Genomic DNA, 27279 nt, shown 5'->3' on the forward strand with positions numbered 1-27279 from the left:
GAAAATAAGGGGAAAGTTGACTCTCCTTCTTGTCTGCTTTGACAATTTGCTTTCTCTTTGGTGGTCTCAATTCTCATTAAACGCCTGTGGACTATTTGAGGTTGGCTATTTCTGTGACTTATCCAAAGATCTGGTGATTCATTTGAAGGTACCTTGTTTTTTGCAATGATTAAAATCCACCTTGGACATGCTAATTTTTAATTCACCATTTCTAATTAAGGAAGTTTTAATGTGCTAACAACAACCACTATGGCTAAATCATCAACAGAATTGTTGTTTATAGGCTATTTCCATTTCTTAGACTGTGTTAGTGCTCTGACATTTCTGTGCTACATTGCATTACATTTCTGTAAACCTTATTAACTTTTTCACAAGCAATTAATTATGAAAGCAGTGGGAGTAATAAGACTTGATTTTCAATTCATGGTTGGACTCTTATCTAAAAAGGCAAATCAGCAAATGCTGATTAAAGTTTTTCCTATGGCTGGGATGTTCATAATGCTCTCTCTGGAGTATAATGAGAGCTGGGCTCATGTTGCAGCCTTTAATAAAACTTCTGAGAATGTAGGTGCAGGGGCTCATCTGCCAGCAGCTCGGTGGGCAGATGGGCAGGATGAAGAGATGCTCCCAGAATTTGTGATGGGAGCTTTTCCTTGGGCTCAGGCCAAGGCAAGGAGCAGGGATTGCATGAGCAGTTCCCTGCTGTGTGCAGTTCCTGCTCTGGATGAGGATTCAGAGTTTCCAAATGAGACTCATCTCAAGCTCCTGGGAGAGGGCTGCTCTGGGCCACTGGTGCTGCTTCTAAACAGAGACACTTTCCACAGAACCTCCTGCAAAACCTCAGCTCCAATAACTTGGATTTCTGATGGGAAAATGATCTCCAGTCTTTAAAAGTGGATCCAAATGGGTCCATTTGACCTAGGGAGGCACTTCTGGCCATCTGAGTGATGGTTGGATTGCTAAACAAAAATAGAAAAATCACAAATCCAATTCTGTATCTGCATAAGGATGAAGGGAAGGGCTGTGATTACCAATGAAAAGCAGCTTTGCCACGTGGGTCTGCAGTCAGCTAGCAACATCTGTTCCCTCTTCTCCCCTTATTTCATTTTTTGAATCACCTGTCTTCATTCTTGATTTTTGATACATGATTTATCTTCATCTCTCCATTAACATTTCCCTCTTCACCCATTCAACATAATTTTGTAGATGTATTCCTGGAATTCTACCTGAGATGGCCTATTAAGCATTGTAATTAGTCATGAGTTCATTAATAAGTCTGAATGAGCCAATTATGTCTGTGAAACAGTGATTAGTTCTAGAAATGCAGCTATTAGAAACAAAAGACATGAATCATGCAGCTGTTTTGTTGTTGTTGTTCTATGTGCTTATTTCTGTTATTGGAAAGCTTTTGGTTTATTTTCAGTTGCAGCCTGCTCATAATTTTAAGCCTGTTCCATGAGAACTCAGGAAAATTTCTCTCAAGTTCTTTGTTTCTTGCTTATTTTTGCATTTTTACATGCTAGAAGATCATGCTGAAGTGACCAGTTGGTACCAAAAGCTTAGCTGATGACAGCTATTTAAAAATTCACATCACTTTTCTTTCTGAAAATTTTTAAACAATATAACTTATGTATTTCAGTTAACAGAAATGGTTCAATTATTATCAGTCCTGTTTCATACAACTGTTTTCAGCTGTTGGGAAAAATTAAGAGTTTGCAGGTGCTTTGAAATAGATTTTGGCAAATATTGCACACAATATGTGAAATTATTTATTTTTAGATTTTGGCAAATATTGCACACATTATGTGAAATTATTTATTTTTCTCAAGACATTTCTTTTTCCTGGTAAACAGGATTTTTTCTCAAGACATTTCTAATACCTGTGTGCCATTTCATCAGATTCATCCAGGAATCATTTTTAGTCCAGAAGACACCTTCTCTGCTTTCATTGGGTTAATGTACATTAAGATTTTGTAGATTTGTCCTAAGAACTGACTGAAATATGCAAAAAAATTCTAGGATAAATGCAATTTTATTTCCTCAAACACCAAGCAATCAAGGGCTAAACTCAGGAACTTTTTGAATTATTAAGGGACTTGTGTTTATAACTAAGGAATCTCTGTGTGTAGTTTGATGCCAGAAGAGCTTGAGACCTATTGGGAGACCTAAAATCAGTTCTATACTTTATAATTCATGAAAGTAGGAGAAGATCATAGTCTGGAGAGAGGTTTGTATTTTATTTGGGAGGATAATGAGATTGATTCTTGTACAGGGCAGAAAATGTTGATAAAGGCAGAATCACAGACCCAGTGTAGCTCTTAGAGCACAAAATAGCAGCAGGGGTCTCTAAAATCTGCCCAGTGAACTCTCTCACCAGATGTTTGGACAGCCCAGAATTCAGAGCTGGGGCTTTGTGCTCTTATTGTTGTGATTACTTTCCAGTTCCTACTGAGATTTGACAGTTTATGCTAAATAGTGATTTGAGGGTGTGGCAAGTGAGACTTTGCCCAAAATACTGGAGCTGGGAATAGGAAAGGGGGACGTGGGGTAATGGTTTCTGAAATAAAACCAAAAAACAGTGGAATAAACCAGGCAATTATGCAAAACGAGGTGATATTTAAGATAAAAATAATAATAATAAAAAATAATTTTTACATTGAGGAGCTAAGTATGTTCATTTGACATTTTTAAAATAGCATAAGAAGTTGTTAAGGAGTTTTTGACAAATGTGCATAGATGAGGTACTGTACAGTCAGGGATGCAAGGAGATTTTGGAACAATAATTAAAATGTTGATCTTACTATTGTTGTATTCTGTCTAGTATAAAACATGCTATAGGGACATTGTGAAATGATTGTATTTCCTAAAAAAATTGGTAATTAAGGTTAGAAGGGGAGCATTTTCTGGTTTTTGAAAGGAAAACTGTTTTTTTAATTAATTAAAAATAAAAAGATAAAAGGGTCAGAGGTGAAAATGGGCAAAGAAAAGCCCTTAAAATGACCTCTGTTTTTCCTCCTCTGCTCCTTATAGACTTTTTGGTATTTGAGAGATAAGAAATTAAATTTAAAAATAAATTAATTGTAATAATATTAATTAAATTTAACGTAATAGAAATGCTTTTATTGCCCAGAATGGGAATTCCATAGAGAAGGCCAAGGGTTTGTTTCAAAAATAGTTTTTAATCCTCAAAATGCTATTAAACATGAAAAAAAATAATTTTGAAGGATCATGTCTATCTTTTCCTCTAATCTCAAAAGTTTTATATACATATAGCTAATTATCTTTATTAATAAAGATATTTATATTTATGAATATGATAATATATGAAAACAAATACTAATATTAATAAATACATTTATGCATTTTGTTTTGTTTTTAATGAAAGTCAGGGCATATAACTGTAATGTGAGCTACTGTAAACCACAGTTTGATTCAAGCAAGTAGATCTGATTTCAAAGTTACCTGGGGATTTCAGCTCAAATAATACAGCAGATTAACTCATGGGATTTGCTTTTACTTCCAGCCCCTCTCCTCCAGTTTTAGCCAAATTTGTTCTTAAAGTTTGTCTTGTTAAAGGTTTGCAAGTTTAACATTAAACTTTTTGGAGCAATCTGCTGTGCCTTTGGTTTAACAGGCTTAGCTAATTGGCACTGTTAGCCCCTTCTTAAAATTTCTTGACATTAAGCTGTGCCTCCTTGGAAATGAAGTGTGCTTTGGATTCCCTTACCACCTGCTGGTGTGAGGATTTATTTGAATAACTAAGCTGTCCAGAATTTTAGTGGGATTTCTGAGTCCTAAATTTTGCAATGTGCATGAGGAATAATTTACTAAATCCACGAAAATCTTTTTGGATGCTTTCACATAACTCAAGCTTTATTTAGAGTTTCTAGTTTCTCTCTTGAATCTCATTATTCTCTCAGTCTGGTGTGAAGGGCTGAATATTCTATTTCCTATAAATGAGTGAGAAATTTGCCTTGGGGTGCACTCAGATTGAAGGAGTTGTATTGGTTGTGTGATTCCCTACTGTAGGGGTTTCCAAACCTTTTGATTATCAGCAAAAAAGTTTTTGAACATTCACCCCCAATATAAGTATTTTTATTTGGACTCTGTGTTGCACCAATTGCTCAGGATCTTTCTTTCTGAACTTTGAGTGCTTTCAGGCATGGAGATTCCAAACCTCTCAGGAATTCTGTTTCAGGGCTTGAATGTTCTCATGGAGAAGGATTTTTCCATTCTGTCTGATCAGAATTTTGTTTGCAGATTGTGACTGTTTCCTCTTATTGCCTCCTTTAAGCCCTGACTGCCTCAGTTAATTAAAAACTGCTAAATTCCCTTTGCCTGTCTGTGCAATTCCAGTTCCTGCAGCCCCTCCATCAGTCACAGCTGTGCCAGACCCCGAGAGTTTTGCTGCCCCTCTGTCTGCTGGAGGGTGCCTTTCCCAACAGGAGCTCCAAAGCAGACCCAGTGCTCAAGGCATGGCTTGGAAGTTGTCCTGGTTTGAAGGACAGGTGTCTGCCAATAAGGTCAGGAGCTTCTCTTTGATATGGAGAATGTAAACCCCCTCCCTCCAAATTATTATAATTTTGAAATTAAGGAGCTCTCATGCAAAGATATGGGAATTAGGAATAACAGTTCTTTACTAGGGAAATTAAAATAGAAATACAGTATTACAAAGAACAATCCCAAACCCTGCCAGAGTCAGAATCCAAGCTGACACCCGTCAGTCAGTCAGGGTGGTGGCAGCAGTCCCATTCAATGGTGGCTGCATCCTCCTGCAGTGGCAGATGTGGTTCAGTTGGAGCAGTGCTCCTGGAGAAGGTGCAGTTTTCCTCTGAAGCTCCAGGGATGATGTGGAAAGGTCTGGCTTTGCTCTGGAATCCAGTGGAAAGAAGGTACCTTGCTGTCCAAAATCTCAGTTTTTATCTGGGTAGGAAAGGCTTGGCTCCTCCCCTGGCTGGAGCATCTCCCAGTGGGATGATGTAATTTTATCAGTCATGCAGTGGGACTCAATGGACCAGCAGCAGATGATATCTCCTGGAGGGAGGATGGGCTGTGGGAAAGATAAAGATGATTGACCCATCTTTTCTTAAAGATGGCCCATTAGCAGATAATATGTGCCATGGAGATAAGGAATCACTATCCCACCCTTCAACAGATGGGGATAGAATACACATTTCTGGCCACATCCTGTATTGCAAGACAGAAGTGCTGAATGTTGGGGGATAACCTGCTGCATCCTGCTGGGCTCCTCTGAGTGTGAAATTACTGCTCCATTCCTGCTGTATTTGAAGGTGCTCCAAATAGAAAAGAATGAAGTGTTGGAGCACTTCCCATTTGTATAAAACCTGTGCTTGACTGAGTTCCTAAATATGCTGCTAACTGTAAACCTCTGAGCTCTTCAATACTTAAGATTAGTCCTGTGCATGTTAATGTAAAGTCTGTCAATGCCTTATTCATACAAGATGAAGCTCTCCTTTTCTTAGTGACAGCAATTTAATTGAGCAACACTTCTAGTATTTTAATATCCTAGGATCTGTATTGATTTGTATTATACTTTTTAAGAATATACTGTTTGATTAAAACCATGAAATAGATAAAACACTTTGCACTATGTCTCTTAAGAGATTTTATTTGGCCTCTTGTTAGGGAAGGAAAACTAACATTGATTTGGCATATTTAATATCAATATAACTGTACCAAAAAAATCACTTGTCAGACCAAAAGGATAAAGCCTTTTTGTATTTGAAGTGAACATTAGGTGATATAAGATAATGGGTGGATAAAATAATAGGAAGGCAGCAAGTTCAGAAGAATGGGTGTAGGGAGAGAAAATGTTGTTTCAGGGAAGCAGTTGTGTTCTGCTTTGGTGTGATTGTGCAGAAATAAAATATTGGTCTCTGTACTTTCCACAGGAGTGTAGTTGGAACCTGTGTAAATACAGACAGAGGATTACTGTCCTTGAATTTAATATAGGCAATTAATTTTGATATAGTCAATCTACATAGACATATGATTATCTATACTCTCAGTTTTTTGCTGTGTTTATGGGAAATAATAAAACTATGACTCCAGTTGGAAAACTGCTTCCAGCCAGGTAAAAATGAAGTTCTGAGCAATCATTGTTAATACATGTTGTGACAAATAAATAGAAAGAGATTCATAATATGCACATGAAATAAATATTTCATTTTCTGTTCTTCTGCTAGCAGTTCATGACACATAACTTTTTCAAATGATGTCCTGATGCTTGATCCTGTGGTAGAGTTGGTGGGAATTGCAACTGAAGGAATTGGTGAGGTCCTGGCAGAATTCCCTGAGAAATCTGACTTTAGTAAATGAGAGGTTTTTGAAATTTTGAAAATTAATTTTGAAATTAAGATATCACATGTGAGGAGAAGGAGGGAATAAGCATGCCTGCCCATATTTCTAGTTAGAGCAATCCTGACCCAGTGACTGACATAGGAATTCTGTAGTGTGAATATTTTTCCATGTTCAGGTAACACTGAGCTCTTGGTGAACTTTGCCACTTGCCCTTCCACTGCTCCCCTTTTTTGTCATGAATTGGGTTCACTGTGCTTAATGCTGGCACTCATATGACATTATTTTGAGTGTGCCCTGATATTCTGCTTTATTTTTCATGGTCAGCTCTCAGGTGGAGCCCCTCCCTGTATCCCCTGCTCAGTTCTTGCCTTCCCCTCTCCCAGCGCTGCTCCCTGGCACTCACTGTCCTCACCTGCTGCTCTCAGGTCAGTCAGGCCCAACCTGCACATCAGAATCTTTATGAAGCTGTTAGATTCTGCTGAAAAATGAGGGAATAGCAAGAAAGGCTCAGGCGTTTCAAACAAGGCTTCAATAAATGGCAGGTTTGTACTCAAAGGCGTTAAATCTGAGAAATTAAAAAATAGAGGGAAGTAACTGATAACATCAAACTTAACATGGCAACAGAAATTGTAGCTAGGAAGAATATTTTAATTATACTTTTCTACTGCTGCAACTTTATTTTTAAATATTGCATTTAAACTTCTATTTCTTGCATGATTAATTCCATTCCTGATTAATTTGAAACACTGTGTCTGTGCTACTCCCACGTAATACTCCTGGAGGGATAATGTGCTTCAGGGACAAATGTTAACTGAATGTGCTGCATTATCTCTTCTTGGCATAGCAAACAAAGGAGAAAAAAAAATCATTTATTTCCAACTTCAGAAAGCAGCTTTAGGGGATCACAGTGGCAGTGCTTTGAATTCAGCTGAATGATTGTGCTAGCTTTTCCTTAGTTTTATCAGTAGACAGGAATGATGACACACTTCATCAGCAGACTTGGAAACATAAAACTTCTGTGGCATCCATTCAGGTTGAAACACCAGTCCTGTTTATCTATGCAACATTAAGTCATCATCTCTCCCCTTTCCAGCCCTCATTCTAGAAAATGAATATATTGCTGGACTAACTAAACAGTTATAGATCCTTCTAGACATTGTGCTAATCTGACATTAGAGATGCAATGATATATTTGAATGAGATTTTTAGAGAGCTTAGCACTGCTACAAGAATGACATATAGATCCAAAGAATTAAATTATTCTGCTGCTTTATGTTCCTGGGAATGTGTCTGGTGACTGATATCAGAGAACGGTATAAAAGTTCTTTGTAAGAGAAAAGGGGGAAAATGTGGCAGGCAGTTGGCTCTTGAAATAGATCAGGAGACAAGTGAAATGCCATTTGGATCCAATTATTACTGCAGGTTAATGTGTGCTTTGTTCTGTGTGAGGTGTATATGTCTGTCTGTCTGTTTGTCTGTCTGTTGTGACTATGAATCATTGGGGGTGGATTTCCCACTAACATTCTACAGAAGAGTGCCTTAAAAAGATCTGCATCCAGGAGAGCAGATACAACCATGGTCTTCAGATGGGATACTTTGTTGTAAAAAAAGTTCATTCCTTTTCTAACTGCTAAATGAATGACTGTGGTGTTTTTTTGTTTGGTTTTCTTTTTTTTTATAATTTTTTTTTTTTTCTGGCTGGCTGTGCTGTATTTCCATACAAACCTGTAGATCAAGCATTTGTTTGAATATGTAAAGCCAAAAAATGCATCTGCTGTACCATATCCACAATAAAGGATCTGGTGTCTATAGTCAAGTTGGCCTTAGGCTTAAATACAATTCTGAAAAATGCTTTATAACTGCTTTGAGCTGTATCTAGCTGGGCTGTCTAATTTAGCTGCTATCTAATTTAGCTGATAGTTATCTTACTGGGAATAGCTCTTAATGGAAGAACAGAATTATCTTTCCCCCCCTAGAGTCCTTAAATTTACCATTTCATTCAAATAAATAATGTTTCATTCTAGTTTAGGGGGAAAATCTTCATCTGAGACTATTTCTTCCTGTAAACATATACAAGCACATGTCCCTGATTTTTTGCCTTTGTACTTAGGTGTCTTTGAGTTGCATGAGCACTGTCACAGTTGATTTGCTGGGTCCTTTTCATAAAAAGTATAGTTTGAATGAATGAAAACAATCTGGAAACACAGATTGGAAGCTTCAGGCAAATAAAGATTCCAGTTGTGCAAAAATTGCTCTTTTCTGTGTACAAATGGAATGCACATACATGAAATGAACAGGCCAATGTGCACATGGAGTGTGGTTGTGGTAATTGTCAATCAGACACTCAACTTGAACACAATGATAGAATAAGTAGGTGTGGTATGTAATTTTATTCTGTGCATTTTAAAGCATATTAAAGTGCAAGGTGAACTTGATTATAGGAGCAGAAGAATGTCTCCTTTTACATAAATATAACTACTGGAGGCAGAAGGGGCATTTTCCCACCAGTTGTGTCATTGGGAATTTTGTTTTGTTAGGAGCAGGCTGGAGTTTTGAAGTGTCCAGCAATACCTGCTTTAGAATTTTCTCCTTGATCTGCCAACACAGCCTTCCCTTCATTTGCTGCTGAACTATGCATAATGCACAGCAGAGCACATTTGAAATGGTGCATGACAGGATCCTGTGCATGAAAATCATGTGTGCATTAGAAGAACAGACTCAAGACAGATAATAATCTCTAATGTGAATAAACCCAGATCTGTGAGCTCTTGTTGTGACCCAAACTTGCAACTAAAGCAGAATCTTTTTCAAGAGATTTATAATCTTTTTCAAGATTACAAATTATTCCCATGTGAGGTAAAAAAGCAGGTAAGGCCATGCTGCTTGATGGTCAACAGTTCCAAATCATCCCAGCACTGACCACTTGTAGTTCCTATTCAGATACAGCCATACAAATGAGGATGGTTTCTAAAAGCTGCTGTCCTGCTGGTTTAACTAAATAAAACATGATTTCCTCAAGCCCATTAGAGAACTCAAAAAAACCCCAGAAACATTTGGAAGATTTTACAAATGGAAGAGCTGGAGTAGAGTGTACTTGTCCAGGGACACATTTGCCAAGTGAAAACATTTTGAGTCCCTCTGCATCATCCATTGGTCATTAAACATTAGGGTGAAAGGCTCATGGGATTTTAAGCACTGTCAGCCTGTCCCAAAATGAGGTTTTTAGGGGCACAACGAATGTACAGTAAATCAAGTGATTTTTGCTTGGTTTTACCCTGTGGGTGCCATGCTGTCTTTGGAATGCTTCAGGTCAGTACCAGCTATGTTTTGCCCTGTCCATATTCCCTTTTACAAATGCTCAGTTTGTATTATTCAGTGCATTTTGAGTCTTTTTACAGCACAAATTAAAACCAAGATGTTTGCCCTGCATTCTTAGTGAACTTTAGGTACACAGCAATGCACTCTGTCCACGAGTTTATTCAACATCCCTGATGTGAGGTTGCTTCAGTGTTATGTTGGTTAACTTAGCAAAAAATGTGACTCTATCAGGTGGCTTAAATATAAAGGAATATTTATGTGCAAATAAGATATTTTCTGTCTCTAAGAGTTCAGTCTTATTGATTTATCACAGAATACAGAAGCAATTTATAAAAGATGTGAGTTGTGAATAAATTTATTTACAAAAATTTATTATTGGCCATGGTTAGTGGCTGGTGCTTCTGTCATTTTCTTTACTATTTTTCTATGCAATCATTAATTTTCCCCTCTCAAATGCTATATTTAAAATTCAAATATAAATGCCATACCAATTGGAGAGGTGCTTCTGATAGCTTTTTTGTTCAGATAAAATTACAACTTTACACCCTGGCATTATTGACTGCTGCTGTGAGAGACAATTCACACAGGGTAGGGGTGAGCTTTTCCTTTGTACCTCACTTTAGAGCGAGATATCTTATTTATCTTCCTACAGAGAGAGCCACAGCTTCTTCAGGTGTATGGGCAAATTGATCACATCCAGTAATCAAAGAGAGCTATTGACTTATGCTGCAGTTCTTATTCCATTCTAAATTACAGATGGCACATTTTGTAGCTGGATCCTCCTCTTATTTAAAAAAAAAAAAAAAGATTAAGAACATTTGTGCTCAGGAGCCCTTTTAGTTCACTTTGACAAATGGCTCAATTGGTCATTTTTAACAATGACAGTATGCATGAAAAGTAAAGTATTTTAAGATCACTTATGGTGAATTATATAAGTAATGGCTATTGAGCTATCAATCAGTCAAGGTGGAATAGTTGGAAGTCACTGAAGCAGGATCTCCAGGATGGTCTTCTCTCTCTTATTTTTATGTGTGTTGTGAAAAATGGAATTTTGGGAACCAATGATTGATAGAGCTGGCTCAGTTCTGGTTAGGAGAGCCATGTTTTTGCCTGGCTGCCTCATGTTCAGGTAAGGATGTCAGGCAGTTTCCCCAGCAGAGGACACTGTGCTTCTACTGTTGGCTTTGTAGGGGTTTGTTTTGCCAAAGACCCATGGAAATAAATCAAGATATGATTTTGCACTTGGTATTCTGTATGGACACCATGACTGACATTGCAATTATAGGTTTTTGCATTGTTTATGCTTCTCCAAAGGCACATCTGAGTGCTCTGAACCACTGGCTGCAAAGATCTGTGCAAGGTTTTATTACAGTACATAATTGTATTTACCCGTTAAGGCTTCCAAGCATATTTGTGCTTTTCATAGCTCAAACACTGTTTGTTTTATTTGTAATTAAATAACTGATTAAATGAGTCTCCAAATCAGTTTTGTAAAGAGTGTGATTTAACACAGTTCTTGAGCATCCATGTGAAAGAAATAGATCATGCTCTGCTTTATATTTCTTCCCTTGATTTTCAAGGGCATGGCTTGTTATCCCCCTTCCTTCATTATTTACATAAACCACATTTCCTCCAAAACAACCACTGTGCCAGCCTGGATGTTATTGCTGCCTCCCTTGATCTATGAAATCATGCAGGCAGGCATGTATCCCACCAGCATATTTTGTTAGAAGACATTTGCTTTACAGAATACTGAGAACAGGAGCCTGTTTTGAAACAATGGAGGTTAAATTTCTTCCCAGTGATATGAAATAATCTTGCTAAGTTGACTTAATGGGAGGTTAGATATTTTCCATCAGCTGAGTATCTATGTATTAACTTAGAGCTTTCATAAAGGAAGTGATAGTGGTATTATTTTTATTACATTTTAGAAAGGCACAGGGAGGGTCTGTTGAGTAGAATTGTTGAAACATAACAGATAGGATGGGGATAAATAATTAATTGAAGAATGCTGCTTGTCAACTGGGTCTTCCTTTGCAATGTTTCTAACATTTGCTAAGGGGCAATTAAGATTTCATAATAACAATTATTTGGAACTGCTTGTTGCAGTCACAAAGCAATTTAAGATGACCAATTAGACACACACAAAAGGAATATATGATGAACTGTCAATTTGCAAGACAAATATAGAACTACAAATTGTTTCCATGAGGTACCTTGAAATGTTTTTACAAATTTGATCCCTATAAATAAATGTAGGTTTCTATTAAAAAATTATAATGATAAAAACCCAAGGCATTTATTCATGCAGTTTATAGCTTCCTATGTTTTTTAAAATTCTGTTTGTTCATTCAATGTATATTTGTGGACTTCAGAATGCTTTAATAGTGAAGACAGATGTCATTTATGGCTCCAGTAAATACACAGAGAACTAGAGTTCTGAAATGAATTATCCAAGGGAGTTTCTACAGGTCAATAACAGAACGAGAGAACTTCAAATCTTTTATTTCCAAAGTGGAATCTGAAGTATTCTTCTTTTAATTTTTCAAAGTTTGTGAGTTTTATTTATTTTTATTTGGTTTTATCCCCTCCCCAAATAAATTGAAAATACCAAACTCTGCATACAAGTTTTATGTTGCTGGAACTTTTTGATTTATGCACATTTCAGTGCAGGCCCTAGGTAGATGTATTATATTGGATCTAAGAGGACACGATTCACACAGGTACCAAGGAGCAGAGCAAACGGAAAACTTCAAATAATGATTGTCTGATCAAATTTGGTGTGCAAGATAATGCACATTTTGTGTTCAACCAGTTTCTAAGGATTACTAAACCACTTCTAAGCAGATGTGTACTATATTAGAGATTGGATTAAATTTGACTTCTGACAATATTCATGTAAGCAGAAATAATTTTAATTATTCAATCTCGACATTTGCTTTTAATAAACTCTGTTTATTCCACTGTTATCAGAGATGTGTTAACTGCATATAGATTATTGCCTACATAATATTGTTGAAATTTTTAAGTGTACTAATCATTCACATGAGTAAATGAAAGAAAAAGATCTGATTTTTCCCAGCTACTGCTTTTTGTAGTAAATTATTTTTGAAAGGTGATCACTGAGATCTGAGATATAACTGTGATTTACCTTAATTTGAATTTCATCTTGGGAGTGGAAGATTTGTATTCTGAGCAGTTCTTCTCTATGTTTTGGTTGATTGGTTTTAGATTAGCCATTTAATGAGAATGGAGTGTGTTTGGAGAGCAGTAATGCTACTGTCAGTTTATAAAGTCTGCACAGGGTTGGAATGAAACCAGTCTGAGAGTTCTTTTTACAGGAGTGGTGTTACTGTGAGCACATTTCCCTCAGATTAAAAACAATGGGCTGAGCATCAAAGAAAAACGTGCTATTAATGGCCATCAAGCAATTGGTGCATTGTTCTTCATCAAAACTCCTTAAAAAACCAAAAAAGCCCCCAAAGAAAACCAAAACCCCATTCCCCAAAAACCCCAAACCAAAAAGCTAAACCCAGCCAAACAACAAAACCTTTAAAGAACCTGAGGTAACTTGACAAAAACTTGAGTGGTGCTGGAGAGGAAGTTATAGACTGACAGAACCAACCTGTGGTGAAAAGGGATTTTTTCTTTTTTCCCCTCAACTCCAGTGCTCCCTTCTAGTGTGAGAAGTCCATGAAAGGGTGTCTGTGTGGAGATCTCTTCTTTTTTTGTTAAATGTAAGTTATGGTTAATCAGAAAGAAATGCCATGACTGCCTAAACAACCACACACAGGTGTTTAAATAGATTTTGACATATTGCTTTCTGACTATTTCTTTAGAAGCTTGACACTCTTAGCATGTTTAGGAATCTGACCCATACACTTAACTCTTCCTACCTCAAAGCTAAAGAAATATGAGTCAGCTATTGCTCCTTGCTCCTGCTGTTTCTGCAGCAGTAGGATTTCTGTAAATGAACTTTAAATCCTCCCTAACAGAGGCAGTCAGATTTAAGGGTCCAGGCTTTGCATATTTGCATGTGCTTTCCAATTCACATAAACAATTTAGTTATGCTGGGTTCAATGGATGCAGCAATCAGAGATCTTTAGTTGCAGGACAGTGGGAGTCCCTGGTGATGTTGTGAGGATGTAAAAGTGCCAGGGCCAGTCACTGATTGCTGGAACTGCTGTCTGGGCTGGTTTGATTGTTGCCAAGTGGCCACACACATATTGGTGACCAAATAGCCAGAGCTGGGTTCTGGGCACAGCCCAGAGCCACTGAGCTCCCTGGAATTTATGACAGGCTGTGGCTGTCACCCTCAGAACTGAATTGTCATTTCTAACTCATTAGTAACAGCAACTTAGTCCCAAAGAAAAGACTGTGGCAGGTTGTGCTGTGCAGATTTTTCCTAACTAAACACGAGTTCTGTGCAGCTGAGCTGCTTCTAGTAGAACAGTTATTTTCACTTTTTTTTCCTTAAAATCTCTTTCAAATTCTGATCAGCTAAATAAAATAAAAAGAGAATTAAATAAATAAATAGACAAAACTTTCCTGATGACAAAAACTAAGTTTGAAAGTATTTTGTGAATTAAGTGAATTGCATCAAGTAAATAAAATGTATTCTACCCATTTAGTATAGATGTTCTGTCACCAAGATAAATGGACTAGCTATTACAAGTATCTGTGTGGCTGAAATGCATAACAACATAATTACTTTGCCAGCAAAATGCTAACCTGCTTTAATCATTCTGTTCACAGAATAATGTAAAGTGATTTAGTGGGTAGAATGAATCCACTTACAAATTGTTTTATGGTCATAATGCAGTCCCTTTTGTAGAATGTAAATTGATGATGATAATTTTATGGGCAAATGATTTTTCAATTAAAATGTCTTTTCACAGACAGAATGGGAAAGTTACAAACTGTTCTAAGTAAGAGTATGTCAGAGTGAAGGCATAGAGGGTTATCTAATGTATCAACCAGAGCCTCAGCTGAAAGAACTGCTATGTTAAAATGTGATTTGTTTTAGTCAAGTTTTTAATTTCTTTTCATTACATGTGCAAAGTATCCTTACTTGGTCCCATTGGCATGACAACCAGTGTAAAAATTTACCACATAAACAATAGCAACTAACATTTCTCCTGTTCTCTTTGACTCTCTTATATGCTAATAACTTAGACTTTAATAATTATTTTCAGCTAAGAGTACCATTTTCTATATTACAGTAATTGCAATGTCTATAAGGTTCAGAATAAATCACTGCACTACAGTCATCTTTAATTTTAAAATTGTGATGAGGAAATGAACTATATTGCCCAGCCTAACTAGATTAACTCCTATTCAGCATAGTAGGGGATTATTTGATTATTGCAATATTGCTATGATATTCTAAAGTGTTTATATACAACCTGTGTGATTTTATTAAGTAAAAGTCACTTCAGCCTTTGATAGCTTCTGCTATTGCATATAAATGCTTTTTTTCCTTAGTGGCAGAGCCTAAGGAATGGCTGAAAGTTAGCTCTTTAAAGAGTTATTAACTCAAAAGCTTTTACAACACTATCAAACATTCTGTTTTTTGTACAATGCCAGTCAGATCTCTTCTTTCTTTCTTTCTTTCTTTCTTTCTTTCTTTCTTTCTTTCTTTCTTTCTTTCTTTCTTTCTTTCTTTCTTTCTTTCTTTCTTTCTTTCTTTCTTTCTTTCTTTCTTTCTTTCTTTCTTTCTTTCTTTCTTTCTTTCTTTCTTTCTTTCTTTCTTTCTTTCTTTCTTTCTTTCTTTCTTTCTTTCTTTCTTTCTTTCTTTCTTTCTTTCTTTCTTTCTTTCTTTCTTCTTTCTTCTTTCTCTTTCTTTCTTTCTTTCTTTCTTTCTTTCTTTCTTTCTTTCTTTCTTTCTTTCTTTCTTTCTTTCTTTCTTTCTTTCTTTCTTTCTTTCTTTCTTTCTTTCTTTCTTTCTTTCTTTCTTTCTTTCTTTCTTTCTTTCTTTCTTTCTTTCTTTCTTTCTTTCTTTCTTTCTTTCTTTCTTTCTTTCTTTCTTTCTTTCTTTCTTTCTTTTCTTGTTTTTAAAAAATTGACAAAGCTGTTATGGGTTTTAATTTAATTTTTTAATTAATTTTTTTCTTTATTTCTGATAAATGACTGTTACTCAGTAAATACCCTCACTCTTCTACTATTTCTGCCCTTTTTTGATTTTAACTAAAAATGATTTGTCTTCATTTCTGCATCAGCAGCCAGGGTTCACTTTGATAGTATCTCTCTCATAACATTTTTCCAATAGGAATTGTAGCTGGAACCCTAACAAGAATAGCAATTTGAGAAATGTCTATAAATCCTCAAGGCTTTGTCATATTGGAAGGAATTTAGCTGTATGATATGGGCAGGAAAGATGCAGAATCAATAATAAAAATAAGTAAGAAGCAGTGGGTGGTCTGAATGGGTATTGACAAGCCAACAATAGAAGCTGCTTGTGCCTGATTACATTGACTATAACTCTGGGAGAACTTTGATGCCAACTAATGGTTTTGTCATCTTCTGATAGTTTTGAAGTGCATCAACTCAGGAAATCTCATGTATTAGTTCCTTTTGTCCATGTAGGATGGAGCTGTTCTGTCCCTGAAGCTCTAATTTTACCTGCAGATACAGAGATTGTTTTGTCCAAAAATCAGAAGGAAAGAATGTAGATAAAATCATGCTACAATTTAAAATGACCTTTATGTCAATCATAAAAATTCACAAGCAAAAAAAATAAGATTCTAACTCCTGCCCACCCACAAAAGATTATATAATTCAAAAAATAAGAGGTAGATTTGTTTGTTTGCTTTTTGTTAAGAGAAATGGCCACAAAAGAGAGGGACTCCAAAGGGAGAACACACAAGGAAAAATAGTGTAATAACCTTATAATATAATGGGAATATATGTATAAAGCTATTAAAATAAATGGTTAGTCACCTTCATGATTTCATTAAACCTGGTTAATACCAATGCAACTTTGTGAGCTTTGGCTTGTTATTTTCATATTTGCAGGCACAGAACTAATCCAGGGGGAACTGGATTTTGGTATTAAGCAAGTTTTCTTGTAGCTTTGCATACCTAATTGGGAATAAATCTGCCACAGAAGCAGTGGGATGTACATTATTCATTGAGTGTTTGGACTGTAAGTTTTAATCAGTGTTCTCTGCTGATGCTGTTTGATCCTAATGGACAAAATCTGCACAGGTAATTTTGCAGGGCCTTAGACAATTCTGAGTCCTAGCTACACTTTAAATTTTCTCAGAAGAATGAGGAGCAGGGCTTTGCAGCATTCTTAAACCACTAGAAAAATGTTCCGGAATTGAAATTAGATTAAATTATCATGGCAAATGTTATCAAGCTTGCATAAATTGAATTTTTGCAAAGCAATGAAGTCAGTTCCAGTGGGGTTTTGGGAATTGGGAATAGTCAGAGAACATGCACCTTCAAGCTTTATGACATCATGATGGAAGGGTGATTTCATACTTCTGATATTTTGCTCATGCCAGTTCTTCTCTCAGGCCTTTTCTACTGAATCTCATATCCTACAGTTCTTAGTGAAGAAAAGCTGAAAAGTGAAACAGAATTCATCTCTGTGGCAACTGTGCAATAACCATAATAAATCATGGCTTCACACTAATGTGGTGACAACCCTTTTTGACATTTATGTGTAGTAGAAGATTCTCTGTGGTTCTTTGTATTGAAATAAAAAAATAGAAAAGTCATTTTTGAACTGAGAACAATATGAATTTCAGAATATTTAAACAGTCACACTGGATCCTCTGTTAACATCTTGCATTGGGGGTATCAGTAATGGTGTGAAGTTTTTCCTTGGTTGTGTGCTGCTTATCTTCATTTGAAGAGTATTTAATGCCATTTGAAGAATATTTAATGAACTGGCAATGTTAGAGGGGAGCAACACGAGTGCATGAGGGAGTAGCATGTCTTCCATATGAGAAATGGTTAAATAGGTTAGAACTGTAAATGTTGGAAAAGTAATGGCAGACAGGGATAAGAACAAGGCCAGTGATATAATGAGTAATATAGGGAAGGGAATGATTTTTTCCTGTCTTTCACGGTATGACAACTGGTGCCATCAAAATTAAATTATCAGGAGTGGTTTCCAGACAAATAAAAGGAGCACTTCTTCACACAGGATGTAACCAGGTTTCAGAACTCACTGGATGAGATGTTATGGCTCTTGCAGGACAGTTTAACACAAAGATATAGTTTCTGGCTCAGCCTGGAAGCTTGTGAGCTCTCCAGCTTTGCTGGAGAATGACAAGAACATGGGTAAGACAGATGGTGCAGAGCAGAAGGGATAGAGGAAGGTCATGGGGTCATCACATATCAGGATGTGGAAGAATAACTGCAAAGAGAGCTGTGGCTGCTCTTGGATAGGAAGCCAGACTGGCTGACCAGAAGCTCTGCTGACTCTCTCTCCTGCACAAATTCTCTTTTCCTAAATGATGTGAAGTGCTGAAAAACAGAGAAAATAGTGTCAGATCTTCAGCCCCTTCATGAGCTACTCAGGGCTTGGCCAGGCAGTCTGGGGAAGGGAGCTGGGCTCCATGTCCCACCTGAAGGCAGTGCAGCCCAGTGTGGGATTTTCTGTGTGCCCCAGTGGCCAGAGGGTCAGGATAATTCCATACAGGCTCCTGTAGCAGCTGCCAGTGCAGCAAGGGCTGCCTGTGAATGGCATGGACACTACTATTATCCTTTCCTGCTCATTTATATGTTGAAATATTTGCTTGTGATCTAAAACATGAATATTTTCCCCTGTGATCTCATAATTACTCATTTCAGTGCATTCTCAGTTTTGGCATTAGCTTTTTGTTTTGTTTTGGTTGGGTGTTTTATTTTTCTTTAAATAAAGTATCACTGCAGTGGAATCTTCTATTAGCTATTTTCTGGAGTGATTTTTAGTGCACTTGTTACACTGTTTCTATAGGAAATTTGATGTAAAAATAGCAATAATAATAATAATTATTATAATCCTCCCTGTAATTAAACAGAAGCACAAAAAAAAAAAAAAAAAAAAAAAAAAGAGGGGAGAAAATAAGCACAACCTGAATAAATAGGGAGTTTGTGGCCCTCAGAAAAAATTGAAAACGCTTTTGGGGGAAATGCTTACCTGAGAGGAGCTTGGAATTTCTGGGAAAATGCACAGACTCTCTGTTTTATTGCACACTCATTCCTTGGGAAAATATTCTTTCATTAGGACCCCAGATATTAATGAACCAAAATCTGATAGAACATCATGGTAAAATGATGGGATTCATGGCAAAAATGAAAGTAAAGTTTTCTTTACATACACACATATAAATTTTCTTTATATGTGTGTTATAGCACATTGACACAAACAAGAGTGAAAATTCGTCTTGGGAAATGTATTGAATAATTTATTATGTAATTTGATAAATCTTAAAAGTTCACTATAGCAAATATTGAATTATTTTTTTTATTTCAAGAATAGATTAAGATAGCAGGACAGATATTTTGATATTACAATTTATAAGGCTGCTGCTCAGCTGAGATAATTAAGTTTTGCATCTTGTATAAATGATTATGGAGTGTATGCAATGATAGTTTAATTCTTAAATGTGATTAAAAACTTCTTAGTGGAAACTTTTACTAAGATCTCTGCTTCAGTTTAGAGTTCAGAACAGTCTGCATCATTGTGCTTAAAAGTTATCAAAAATAGGAAAAGATTGAACTGACAAGGTAAAGATTGTTTCACTATCTTACCGAAGACCCATAAGCTTTGTGATTTTAATTCTTGCTTTTTCATATAAATCAGAGTTTTCAGGGAGAATATTTGCAAGGGATTAATTTAATCAGATGATATGTTTTCATAAGGAAAGTGTGTTTTAACTGAAATAACATTTCTGAGAAAATCTGAGAATTGCTTCTATAGTCTTATTCATGGTTAATCTTTCAGGTATCTGTTCTGTTGATGGATGAAGTCTAAGAGCTGTTGGTAGTAATCCAAGAAAAGATGGGCAATTGCTGTTGCTTTAATATATGTGAGGGTATTTAGCTGTTTATATATGTGCTAGACTTAAAAAATAATTTTTGTCAGGACAGCAGTCAATAATGTATCTTATAGGAAGATTATTTAAGCCCTGTAAATTAATTAGTTTGTCTTTCAGTCCATTATCTGCTACCTCATTCAGTTTTGTGTTCTGAATACTCTGTTGCATTGTGGTTGTCCTTGATACTGAATTTTAAAAAAATTATTTCCTAATTATTATTTTATAGCCTCAAATTAAAAAAGTCCATGAATTGTCAAAATCCATTTCTGGAATAGCAACATACTATGAATTTGAGTTGGGATTATAAATAGAATTCTGGCTTTCAGCTCAACAGGAGGAAGATCAATGTTAATAATCTAACAGCTTTTAATGGTGAGCATTTTTCAGAGTCATAGTTCCAAAAAGAGGATTCCCAAGACCTTGCTGGCTTTTATGCGTCCTTATTTTTTCCTGAGTAAATTCTTTCATCCATTTCTAGATTAGAAATATAATAAAAGAGCATTTTAAATTATAATAGAAAATGAATTATAAATGTCATGAGATGGAAAGCATTTGTTGTGTTTAATAATCTAAAGAAAAAAAAATTAATTTTGTCCAATAAATTACATGGTCTTCCCTTAAAACCTGTCCTTGGCTTTGCAAGGGGAAGAAGCAGCTGGTGCTGTGCAGTCATTAATTGTACAGCTAAACCTGGGAATGACTGCAGGGTCTGGATGGCCTTTCCCAGCAATGACCCCTGCCAGTGCACAGAAAACTATGGTTTGCTCCCAATGGTCTGTGGAGCTCTGAAACTGTGAGGGTGAGTTCTTTGTGCAGTTTCCTCCCTTGCACTGCTGCCAGGAGGGCACGTGGTGGTTCCCACGTGTGCAGATCATGGAGAAAGCAGCAATGCCCCCCAAAAATGTGTGGCTTATCTGCACAGAAATGAGAGCAGGGTGGAGCTGCTGTAGGAATTAGAGAATAGAATAGAATAGAATAGAATAGAATAGAATAGAATAGAATAGAATAGAATAGAATAGAATAGAGTAGAGTAGAGTAGAATAGAATAGAATAGAATAGAATAGAATAGAATAGAATAGAATAGAATAGAATAGAATAGAATAGAATAGAATAGAATAGAATAGAATAGAATAGAATAGAATAGAATGGAATAGAATAGAATGACATACATGTCACTGCTGGCAGTTCAGGTCCCTGTTTGCACAGATTCTGCTGGTGCTAAATAACACCACACATCTTGGAAGTGCCAGGTTTTCTAATTCTGTGTTTTTGGTACTGAAAGGTGCAGATAAAACTGAGCAAGAGCAAGAGGGACAGCAAGAGCAGCAGCACAAGCAGAAAGAATGAAGGGATTAGCCAGTGCCTGACTAGTCCATGCTTGTAGAGCAAGAGTAATCAACCCAAATGTCAACATTTATTAATGCTGTTCACATCAAAAGCTATCAGGTGAGCACTACATGAGAGGCCCTGGTTTCAGAAAAGAAATATTGATTGAAATAAACTGTGATTGGAGTTCCAACATCCTCACTCAATACTCATCCAGCTCTGTGTTCTGTAACAAAGTCTCTGAAGGCTGGAAAACTCAGCAAAGTACTTACAGAAATGTCAAATCATGATCTTCTCCTGGTGAATGCTTTTCTGATTCCTTCCATTTACTGTTAAAGTAATAATAACTGCAAATGGAAAAGCTGCTAAAATCCCAAGCTCAAACTCATTCACGTGTACAAACTACCTGACATGCTGCTGTGTACTCATGTGTGCCTACAACACATGTATTATCATAGTTCTTTTAGTGGCACTGTATAATGTGGTACAATATTAAATTGCTGTAAAATAATGTGATCTCTAAAGCAAATTTTTAGATAGCAGAAAAATCTTAAATGTGTAATTTTTAACATAAAGACTTGAAAGATATTTCAAAATAAAGGGATGGATTTTAATATGATTATGCAATTGCATCTTTGGCAGGGCTTCAGTGATCAAGTTATGTGGTCAGCTAAGGGAGACCAGTGCCTCAGGAAATATAAATTTATGTTTGAGAGGATGGGAATTCCACAAAAGCAGAAGGGTTTTAGACCCATTGACAGAACTGTGGCACTGCTTGCATTGCTCAGCCAGCACCTTACTCAACCTTTCCTCCATTCTCTTTTCTGGTTTATGCCTTGGTCTTTACAAGAGCCTCAAATGTAAGGGAAGATAAATTTAAGTATTAACCTTTGCAAAGAGTGGTAACTGCTTGAGGAGCAATATTGCCAGCATTAAAACATTACAAAGTTTGATTCTGGTTTGTTTTCTTCATGTCAAGTTAAAGGCCTAGAACTGTCTAATATGTTTTTTTTAATCTGTCTCCACTAGTGTGAAACCAAAGCATTTCATCTTTCCTGTGTGATGAGGAATAGCACTCCAACACACAGATGCAAAGCAAATAAGTTAACTTCCTTTATCAATGGATAAAGATCTGTGGGGCAGAGCAAGAATTTGGATTTATACATTTGGCATTTGTTGTTGCTCTTTGCAGTAGTTTATTTAAAGTTCCTAAATTGTGTGCCCTCTTATTCTGTATTCAGCACCCCATAGAACTCTCCTACAATACATGGTGGAATTTAGCGGCTGAAATTGAAAATCTCATGTTGTTATTTCAGATTATTTTCCATTTAGCTTTTCATGCTTTTTCTGTAACACGCCCAACCTTGTGATGATGTTTTGAGCCTCATGCTTTTAATATCCAGGTGCTTAGATATCTGCATATTTCCACAGCAGGCAAGCATATGTTGAATTTTATTACATCCAGAAAGATCCAAAGCAGCAGTTTTATACACTGCAGTTGAAAAGATAGAAGGCAAAGCTCAGAGGAGTTGCCATTGAACCACTGCTGGTCCTTACTGCCAGAATTCCTCAGGAAGTATTGACTAGAACTTGACTTGGGGTGAGTTTGCAGCTTTTTGTTTTGCCTAGAGATGTAGAAATGCACTGGGATAGGTGTTTAACTCCACACTGTCTTACTGGTTTTCTCCCAGAAGATTTTTGCATAAAGAAAATTTATAAAAGCAAGTTTTGTATCCATATATGAATAAAATAATCAGGGGAAAAGAAGTTATTAAAATGGATGTTCTTAACCACAAAAGACACTGAATGTTCTGTTGCAAGTGTCTCCTGTTTTGAATGATTAGGTAGAAAAGGGCTTGTTAGTGTTTTTCTTATTGCAATCTTTACATGTCAGAAAGATTCTTAAAGCAAAAAAGCAAATTATTCAGATTAGTTCCAAATTTCTCTTTGTTAATATGTATGATATGCAGCTTGGAAGATGAATTTCAAGTTGTTTTTCTCCAAGAATGTCCAAATAATTGATATCACTGCTGTATCTTTTAGAATATATTCATAACAATTACATCTTTCAGATCTGATTTTTTTTTGTTGCTTTATTTATACCATTAGCAGCCAATACTTGCCGTGACATCTTACCATTCCTTCTGTCTCTCACTATTGCTGCCCCTTTTCCTCCACTGGAGTTCTGGAGTGAGCAAGAAAAGCAGAATCATCTATTTTTAAAAATATCCTCTCCTTTCCATTTGCTTTTGCTGATTTGCTTCAGTGAGGCCATGCCAGTTCATGCCAGCTAAGGGTGGAAGAATGGATTTCTGCATTGCATGATCACAGTGCCTCACTGGAAACTCATGTTCAAATAAAATACAGCTCCCACATCAGGGTGAGATGTGACATGAACCAGTCATGAAATCCACCAGTAAGGTGGTCTGTCAAGCTTAAGCACTATCTGCACCCAGAGTTTTGGATCTGCCTTAGAATATCAATTGTCCAACTAGAGATTGAAGGTATTTTTTTGCATTTATTATTCTTGCTTTGTGTAAATTTAGGAAATTTAGTGGCTGAAACAAAGGCATCCACTGCAGTGGTTCTTCTGGGCATCTGGAATTGTTTAATGCCAGGACTATACTATTACTGAATTGTTGGATTTTTTCCTTTTTGCATCAATACATGAGAATTACAGTGAGGACTAAGGTCTATTTTAAATGCTTCTGTTCAACTTTCACAATTGGAACTATCAGTCAAACTGATTATATTCTTGGATGAGGCATCACATCTAATAATAAACAACATTTTTGAGTGACAGGAAAGGTTAAGTTATCTTACATGTGGATTTAGCATCACATCCACTTGTTACAAACTTTCCTTCTGACAAGCTGTAAATGAGAGTTTTATCATTGATTTGTGGTAGGAAATAAAATGATGTGTGTATTTTTCACAATTAATCTTTTATCATTTTATAGACTCATTAAAGTAGGGACTGTTTGGTTATATAGGTAAGGTATGAGTTACTGAGTTTCTGGTTTAGCACTGTGCCAAGCAGGATCTCCATTTTATTTGTTGTGTACAATTTTTTGTATGCTTACCAAAGGCATTGATAACAATATCTGTTCTAACCACAGTCCTCTGCAGTGCCAGGGACAGCAGCAAGTGCTGCTTCAACACAAAACTGTGTTGAAATAGCAATGAACAGAGTAATCTTAGCCCTGAGAACAGTTTGGGGGTTTGTGGATAATTCAAAAATTATAAAGTTCAGTGACAAAACTTAAAGGACACAGTGGTCTTGAGTTATCACATAAGGGCATCAGTTCAGTAGCTCAGTGGTTCTGGAGAAGGGCAGGGCATGCACCCCACAAGCTTTGCTTTTCCCTGGGTGAGGCATTCAGAGAACCGGTTTTATTCTTTGGTGCTGAACTGGCAGAAGCCAAACATATATTCATTGTCACCTGGGTTATCTGAACACATTGCTTCCTTGTCTTGGAGCAGGGGAACACTGGAAAGCAGCAAACATTGGCTGTAATGATGCACTGTTTTTTCTGCACATGATCACAAGCATTTAGATTCAGAGAAGGCAGAATTAGTTTTGAAACCTCACTCTACCTGTTACTAAGCAATAATGCATCCTAGGACTTGTTCTTTGATCAAGACCCAGATTGTTTTAGCAAAGCTGTGCTGTTGTGCACATTCTGAAATTAAATAGATCTGCCTGAGCAGCTGAAAAGTGTTGAAGCATGAAAGAGAGGCTTTTGACTGAACAGGTAGCAGAAAAGAGAAAATCTGAACCAGGCTGTTGCATTCTGAAATGGAGCTTGATCATAGGCATTTCAGAGGTGATTTCCTGTACTTCACTATCTGGACATAAAATATCTATTTATATGTAAATAGTAAAACCTGACAACTTATCTTTTCCCACTGAATGGTTGAAAGGTGTGCAATACAGCTGTTAGCTGCATGGAAAAGGAAAGCTGTGTATGCTTCCCATAATCTCTTGGAAAGGGGAAAGGAGTTTTTTATCATGCTAAGCCTCATACCTGTAGCAGGAAAAGCAATAGCATATATTCCTCTCTCACCACTGTTTTCAGCTGATAGTACAAGTTGCATTGCCAGATTCTGGCAGATGCATTTATTTGCTTTATTTTATTTGGCAAAACTCTGTTGTTTTCAGGGGTATTTTTTCCTGGAATAAAACTGTGGGACCCAGCACCACATCTGTGATTCAGGTTTTAGAACTGCAGCTGTAGGCATGGCTGGGTATATTCTGTTAGAGGTAGAATGCAGTTCAGTGCCACACATTTACCATCAATAAACTGTAGGTGCTAAATGAGATATTTGTGGTTGTGACCCAGAGAGATTGCTGGGTGACAGGAGCATCAGCTGGTTTTAGTATTTCAGAGTGTGTTATCCCAGTGATCTCAAACCTAATGGAAGCAAAGATGTGTTTGAGATTTACCATGTGGAGGAAGATGTGTTGGTGGAATTGGAGATGTTGGAAAAACCCTTCATTAAACCCATCATTCCAATGTACAACTGCAGGCACTGGGTCTCTGAGGCTGATCATGGGAGGGAGTAGGGTTTGCACAGAGCTTCTCAGAACCTATATCGAGTGCTGGAAGGTTAGTCAAGCACAATTCAACTTCCAGGAGTAATTTTTAATGTATGACTTGGCAAACTAAGCCAAAGCAAATGTTAATGCAAACAGTTTCAGTAAGGCATGGATAAAACTTAAAGACCATGGCAAGACTGATCCACTTTCACACTGTGATGGAATATGAGTATCAGAGAACTACCTGCTTCTTCTGGGTAGAATAGTTCATTTATTATCTGCTCAAAAATCAGAATGACCATTTGCTGCATGTTACAGTGGCTTCATACTTGACAAACAGTGGTGCTGTCAGCAAGAAAGCAGGAACAGGACAGGGAAAAATCAATGATATTTGAGAGAACAACTTTCAAGAATGTTACTATTAAAAGTAGGAGAAGGTTGTCAAGTTGAAAGTAAGCCTATAAAAAGTCTTTTATAACTTTACAAGCTCTGAAAGCAAGAGCATCTCCAAAGGTAAGCAAAGTTTCCATGGTTAGAAACAAACCTTGAACTCCATTTAGCTTTGTCCCTGAGAGAGGAGGAATCCAAAAGCATAGGGAAGGGTAACAATGTCCTCAGTCCCTTCAGAAACTGCCTCAAAATAAAGATATGGTATGTTCTTAACGTATTGTATTTCTAGTGAAATTATTTCAGAAAAGTCTCATTAACTGAACCTGTAAGTAATTTCATGTCACACTGTTTGTGAGCACTGGAACAATTGTGCTGTATTTTGTAATCCACTAGACAGGGGCTCTTTCCCATATATTGCCTACTTTTCCATTCTGTATTTAGTTATCTCATTTTTTTTTCCCTGCTGAAGCTCTGACTTACATTTTCTCATTTTATTTTAATGCACCAGGATCATAGAACCTGATGCAGTTCTAATGCATTGATTAGTCCTGATACATGAGACAAGGTTATGTCCCATTTACTAGGTTATGTCTATATTGTGCTAGGGGAGAATGTGTCACTACAAGTCCCAGTTATATCTTGGAAACATTTCCTAATGAGCTTTTCCCTGGCTTGCTCTTGAAGGAGCCCTGAACACGTCCTGGGAGCTGCTCCTCCCTGGAGAACATCCCTGTTGAGAGGATGCCAAGAAGCTTCCCTGACCCAGTAACACTGAATATTTGCTTGGGAATATTCTGATCATAAAGGTCTCAAGCTCCTCACCACTCATTTTCTTACATTCTGTGACATGTTAACAGCAAGCTCAAGTTTCACACAGAGATTCTGCCTTAAACCAGCCCTCAGATGGAGTCAGCCACATCTGATAACTGATAAAATCACATTGAGGGCTCTTGAGTCCTGTTGAGATTCATCACTGCAGCTCCTCTTGGCTGGGCTGCACTGATACCTTTGTCAGAGGAAACCTACACGTTATTTTTGGATCTTATAGAATGAAACATCAATTTGAAACGTTCAGCTTTAATCCTCTCCCCATGAGAGAGTTTGGTGCCATATCTGCATGCCCCAGATGCTTCAGGAAACCAGTGGGTAAATCAATAGGTCATCAAAGCAAGCTAGGAAAATAGAAAAAGTATTTACTCTTAGTGTTTGTAAAAAATCAGCCCGGAGTGGTGAAATGTTTTTCAGATCAGAAGATGTGCTCAGAGAATCTCAGAGAATAAATCCTTGGGTGTCACCAGTGCAGCAGCAGTCTTCTGATGGTTATCTGGCCAGATAGAGCTCTCAGTGCTG

The sequence above is a fragment of the Erithacus rubecula genome (assembly GCF_903797595.1).
Source record: "Erithacus rubecula genome assembly, chromosome: 12".
In the NCBI taxonomy this organism is placed as follows: Eukaryota; Metazoa; Chordata; class Aves; order Passeriformes; family Muscicapidae; genus Erithacus; species Erithacus rubecula.